The sequence below is a fragment of the Ursus americanus genome, chromosome 24, assembly GCF_024610735.1.
Source record: "Ursus americanus isolate L20-20 chromosome 24, mUrsAme1.1.p, whole genome shotgun sequence".
Taxonomy (NCBI): domain Eukaryota; kingdom Metazoa; phylum Chordata; class Mammalia; order Carnivora; family Ursidae; genus Ursus; species Ursus americanus.
Window position 1 is genome coordinate 44946244 of NC_142150.1, and position 6000 is coordinate 44952243.

Here is a 6000-nt window from a genome sequence, read left to right on the forward strand (position 1 = left end):
GCCTCGGGGGGACCCTGCCCTGCCCGCACCTGCATCCCGGGCTCGGCCTTTGGGACTGGGAAACAGTACGTGTCTGCTGTGTGGGCCCCCAGGCCGTGATGTTTGTTATGGCGGCCACGGGAGACTCATACGGATTTCTGGTCATGGTCTTAGAATGCCACGTTTTCCTCCCGCATTGGAAGCAAGTCCTGGCTTAAGCAGGAGACGTGGCCTCTTGGGGCAGGGCCACACCTGCTGGTCTGCAGACATGACACGCTGACCTTGCCCTTGCAGGAAGTCGAGCGTGATGTCCACGCCGCCCCGTGGGTCCCCCGGATTCTGTGCTCGGGGCATCACAGACGCTGTGCCAGAAGGGGTGACGGTGCTGGACGTCCTATTGCTCACATCGCTGCCATCCTGCTCGTGCTGCCCCGTCTCAGTGGCCGCCAGCGGCAAACGCAGCTCCAAGACAGAGGACTCAGAATTTCAAGACGGTGACAACAGCTCTGAACCGAGGCGGGGCCCTCGGAAGCACGGGTCCTGTGGGACGGTGTGGGTCGCACCCCCGTGAGGTCAGCCCCGGATCCGTCCCCAGGGAGGGACGTCACAGCTCCAGGACCAGGCTGAAAAGTGGGGCAGGGCAGGCAGGGGTCGGCGAGGGAGCCATCCAGGGCAACAGCCACAGCGACATCCTCCACGCTCTGCTCTGTGCCTCCAGCCACGGGAGCCACATGCTTTGAAGCGCTCCGAGTCAGACCTCCTGCTTCCTGCAGCATGAAGTTCCCGAAGGACGGACCGGGCCCCCGGGCCTCAGTCTCCCCATCTGTGAAGTGGGGATGCCAGGTCCCTGCCCTACCTGACCGCGTGAGGCTGTGGTGAGGAGAGCAGGCATCACTGCGCACAGGCACAGAGCTCAAGGTGCATCCGATCATCACCGGGACCGTTACCTAAAGAGCAGGGAGGGGCACCCCCTAAATCATCCCTCCCGTCCTCCTGGGAGCACCTGTTTCAGCCCCACCATGAACTCCAGCGCCGGCGGATTTCGAACCCTGACCGCCCTTCTGATGCACAGGAGAGGGACCCCCGGCTGCTCCCAGGCACCGCCCGGGCTCAGACCACCAGCAGGGTGGACGTGGACCCCAGATCAACATTCTCATGAACGTTTCTGAATTTCAAGCCGTCCTGGGCAGTTTTCTTGAAAGAACTTGAAACCAAAAGGCAAAGACTGTTTTATTAGTTTTCTGGGGCTGACAGCTTACCACACGCTGGGGGCTTAAGACAAAAGACACTTATTCTCTCACAGCCTGGGGGCCAGAAGTATGAGATCCAGGTGTCGGCAGGGCGCTCCCTCTGGAGGCTCTGGGGGGATCCTTCCAGCCTCTTCCAGCTTCTGGGGGCTCCAGGCGTCCCTGGGCTCGTGGTCACGTCCCTCTATCTCTGCGTCTGTGGTCACGTGGCTGCTCCGATGCCTCTGAGTTTCCCTCTTCTGTCTTTAATAAAGATCCTAGTCATTGGATTTAGGGCCCAGCCAGGTGATGCAAGATGGTGTCATAACAAGACCCTTAACTTGATGACGTCTGCGAGGACCCTTTCCCCAAACAGGCCACGTTCACAGGTTCCAGGGTCAGGATGCGGACGTGGGTTGTGAGGGACACCAGGCAGCCACCACGGCACTGACTCACAGGTGATGGCCACGGAAGCCTGGCAGGAGGACTCAGCCCCACCCCAAACCTGCCCTGGCCCAGCTGCCGGTCTCAGCCTCTCAGACACGCCCAGAAACACCTCCTCGAGGCTCTCGGCCCGCGTGGCGGGGTGACACTGCGAATAGAGCTTCCCGGGAACCACTGGCCCCTCTCAGAAAGGCTTTGCTTTCCCTTCTCCGTTCTGAACGCTGCTCATCCCCCTCCGGCTGCGAAGTGGTTTCTGCACTGGGCGCGATGGCCATTTGGGACCGGGTCGTTCTCTGTGGTCGGGGCTGTCCTGTGTCCTGGAGGGTGCTCAGCAGCTTTCCTGACCCACCAGATGCCTCCCGATCAGGACAATCCACGGCATCTCCAGATACTGCCAAATGTCCCCTGTGGGGCAGAGTCACACCCACGGGCTGTATAAGGAATGGTGGAAGCAGCTGGACATCGCGGAGTCTGAAGGAGGGACCTGCACTGACCAGCTGTGGGACCCTGTGCATGTTCTGGAATGTTCTGAGCCTTAGGTTTTGGTCATAGGGCTATGCACACTCAATGGGGTCATTGTGATGGCAACGGGCACCGCGTGTGAAAGACCGTCGTACAAGACGCAGCTACTCAACAAACGGCCTGATACGTTTTGATTTTGCATATTTTCCAAAGCCGGGCGTGCTGCGTGGGCCTCCCGGGCCTTACACCGTGCACAGCGCCAGGCGCACAGAAGCCGCTCGCGGGGACACATCAGCCCGTTATGATCGTCTTGCTGAGAGGAAACCCGGACTCGGGCCCGGCCTTCTGGAGGCCTAGTGGCTAGCTCCAGCCGCTGGGATTGACGATGTCCCTTTCTCCACGCCATGGGATGCATGGGACGCAGAGGAGACTGAACACAGAGCTGAGGACGCCCCTCCCCCGGGGTTGGGGCCTCCTTACAATCCTCGGGCTGCCTGGGGGCCCCTCCCTAAACTTGCCCTCCATTTGCATCTTGAGAAGATGCTTCTGGAATGTGGTGGCTGGCTGGGAGCCACTGTCCCCAGCACAAACAACCAAGGCAGTCCTGGGAACTGGCTTCCACCCAGCCAGCACCCCAGACAGGCAGATGCCCTCTGACCGGGCCATTCAGGATGATATTGGATGAGGGCCATGCATGTCCTCACGCTCCCCGGGACACATGGGAGAGCGTGGGGTCCGAGTCTCCCCTTAATTCACTCTGTGGCAGGGTCAAGACAGGCGATAAAATCATAGAGGATTTAAGGATTCCTTTTAAAAAATCCACGGCATTTGCATGTCATGGGTCCTTTTTTTCCCTTGAGCAGATGGCATATGGTCCATCCTCTTCACAGGATTTTAAGGGCACGATCTAGTGTCGTCTCCGGGCACAATTTCCTATGGCAGATCTGCGGAGCCGACTGGTCATGTTTAACTGGGACTGGGTGTTCCATGGCCGCTCCCCCTGCCCCTGCTGACCCCCGCCGACTCTCTGTCTCTAGGACTTTGACTATTTAGAGAACTCATATAAGCAGGACCGTGCAGTGTTTGTCCTTCTGTGATGAGCTTAGTTCACTGAGCACGCTCTCCAGGCTCATCCACATCATTGCAAATGGCCGGATTTCCCTTTTCACGGCCGACTAATATTCCACACCATGCATCGTCCACTTTTTAAAAAGCCCACTTAACTGCCAGCAGACATTTAGTTTGCTTCCGTGTCTTGGCTGTTGTAAATAAGACTGCTTTGAACATGGGTGGTGCCCCTCCAAGATCCTGATTTTAATGTTGGGGGGCCAATACCCAGAAGTGGGATTGCGGGATCAGACAGCAATTTAATGTCTGATTTCTGGAAGAACCGTTTTCCACTCTGCACCATTTTTCATCCTCACCAACGGGGTGTGTGGTGGTATCTCCCTGTGCTTTGATTTGCCTTTCCCTGATAATCAGTGATGTGAGCATTGCTTGTACACCGTTGGCCATTGCGTGTCTCCTTTGGAGACATATCTGTTCAAGCCCTTTGCTTATGGTCTACTCTGGTTTGTGGGGTTTTTGTTATTGGGTAATAGTTTTTTTATGTATTTGGGGTATTAACTTCTTATCAGACATATGGTTTACGAATATTTTCTCCCATCCCCTAGGTTGTCTTTCACCTTGTTGATGGTCCTCGCGGCCGTGTAGAAAGTATTTTCTTCCATCTTTACGGTTTCGTTTTTCACTCACCAATATGCACTTAAGATTCCTCTGTGTCTTTTCGTGGCTTGGCGGTTTATTGCCTTTTATTCCTGGAAAGTGTTCTTTGATACTGATACCTGCCGGTTCGTTTACCCACCACCTGTTGAGAAATGTCTCGATTGCTTCCAGGTTTTCCATGATTATGAATAGAGCTGCTATAAACATTCACGTGCAGGTTTTTTGGCACAGATGTCAGTTTTTTAGTCATTTGGGAACACGGAAGGAGTGTGATTGCAGGATTGAGTGGTAAGACCGTGTTTAGCTTTGTGAGAAACTGCCGAAACGTCCTCCAGAGCCGCTGCACCGCTTGCGTTCCCACCAGCAAAGAAGAAAACTTCCTGTCCTTCCCCGACCACGTCTCATCTGGCTGTGGTCATTGCTTTGGACTTGAGCCGTTCTAGAAAGTGTGACGTGGTATGTCGTGGTTTGAATTCGCATCTCCCTGCTGAGCATATTCTCACGTGCTTGCGTATGGACTGAATGTTTGTGTTTCATAAAATTTCATACATCGAAGTCCCACCCCCAACGCAATGGGTTGGGGCCATTGGGAGGTGCTTGGCGTCAGATGAGGTCATGAGGGTGGGGCCCTCATGATGGGATTAGTGCCCTTGCAAGAAAGTTGTGGAGAGAAAGATCTTGCTCTCCCCACATGGAGGAAAGGCCATGTGAGGACACAGCTAGAAAGTGGCCAACCACAAGCCCGGAAGGCAGGTATCACCAGAACCCAACCGTGTGCACACCGTGACCTTGGATTTCCAGCCTTCAGAGCTGTGAGAAATAACTCTATTGTTGCAGTCCCCCATCTAGGGTATTTTGTAAGGGCAGCCTGAGCGGCTGAGACAAGTTTGTTTGCTATCTATATACCTTTTTTTGAGGAGATGTCTTTTCAGATCTTTTGCCCATATTTTATCACCCATTTTAAATAGGGTTATCTTTTTTCTTATTGTTATATTTTTAAAATTCTTTGTGTATTTTAGATACAAGTTCTTTATCAGAAACTGTTTTGCAAATGTTTTTTTTTCCCAATCTGTGGCTTGTCTTTTCATTCTTTGCAGAGAAAACCTTTTTAATTTTAAGAATATTCAACTTATCTAGGGGTGCCTGCATGTCTCAGTCAGTGAAGTATCTGCCTTTGGCTCAGGTCATGATCTCAGCGTCCTGGGATCAAGTCCCGAGTAGGGCGACCAGCTCAGCAGGGAGTCTGCTTCTCCTTCTCCCTCTGCCTCTCCCCCCTGCTCATGCCCTCTCTCATTCTCTCTCTCTCTCAAATAAAAAAAAATCTTAAAAAAAAAGAATATTCAGCTTAATTATTTTTTTCTCCCATGGATTTTGTTTGTGGTGCTGGGTCTAAAAACTCATCTCCAAACCTAAAATCATGTAGATTTTATCTATGTATTGTTCTAGAAGTTTCATAGCATATTTTATGTTTAGGTCATAACCCATTTTGAGTTAATTTTGCATAGAGATTTGTATCTGGATTCTTTTTTTTAATGCATATGAATGTCTATTTGTCCCAGCACAATTGGCTGAAAAGAGTTTCCTTTCTCCATGAATTGCATTTGTACCATTATAAAAAATCAGTGGACTGTATTTGTGTGGGTCTATTTCTGTCCTTCTTGTGTGTTTTGCTGACCTACCTATTTATTCTTTCACCAATGCCATACTGTCTTACTTTCTACAGCTTTCAGTAAGTCCTACATGTGAGCGGTAGGAGCCCTCGTACGCTGCCCGTCTGCAGACTTGCGTTAGCGATTCCAAGTTCTTTCTCTTTCCGTATAAATTTCTGAATTGGTTTGTTGACATTTACAGGATAGTGTGCCCAGATTTTGATTCGGACTGCACTGAATCTACAGATCAACTTGAAAAGAGCCGGTATCGCAACGGTATTAAGTCTTTCGATCCATTAACACAAAAGATCTTTCCATTTATTTCTCTCTCCACTAGTGTTCTGTAATTTTCTGCAAACAGAAGCCAAACAGAGTTTGTTAGATTTATATCTAAGCACTTCATTTCCAGGGTGCTGTTTTAAATGATATTCTTTTTTTAAATGTCAAATTCCAATCACTTATTGTTGTTATAAAAGAAATCAATTGACTTTTGTATATTGCCCTGGTATCCTGTG